Source organism: Bombus impatiens, unplaced genomic scaffold (assembly GCF_000188095.3).
Source record: "Bombus impatiens unplaced genomic scaffold, BIMP_2.2 scf_2222, whole genome shotgun sequence".
NCBI lineage: Eukaryota > Metazoa > Arthropoda > Insecta > Hymenoptera > Apidae > Bombus > Bombus impatiens.
In genome coordinates, this window is record NT_178641.1 from 2,364,670 (window position 1) to 2,364,877 (window position 208).

The following is a 208-nucleotide window of genomic DNA, read 5'->3' on the forward strand; positions in this document are numbered from 1 at the left end:
AGCCGAGCCGAGTCGGTCAATACTCCGGGCAACGCGGTGGTGAGAGCACACGACGACGGTCGCCCCGTACTCGTGCACGCCGTCACTCGGAAGCGGCGACTCTCGGTACAGATTCGTGTCTTTCGTGTCTCGAACGCGTAATCTCCGCTCGTGCGAGACTCGTGCCGAGCGTCGTCCGGAAGGGACGCCAGCCGGAGGACCGGCCGAT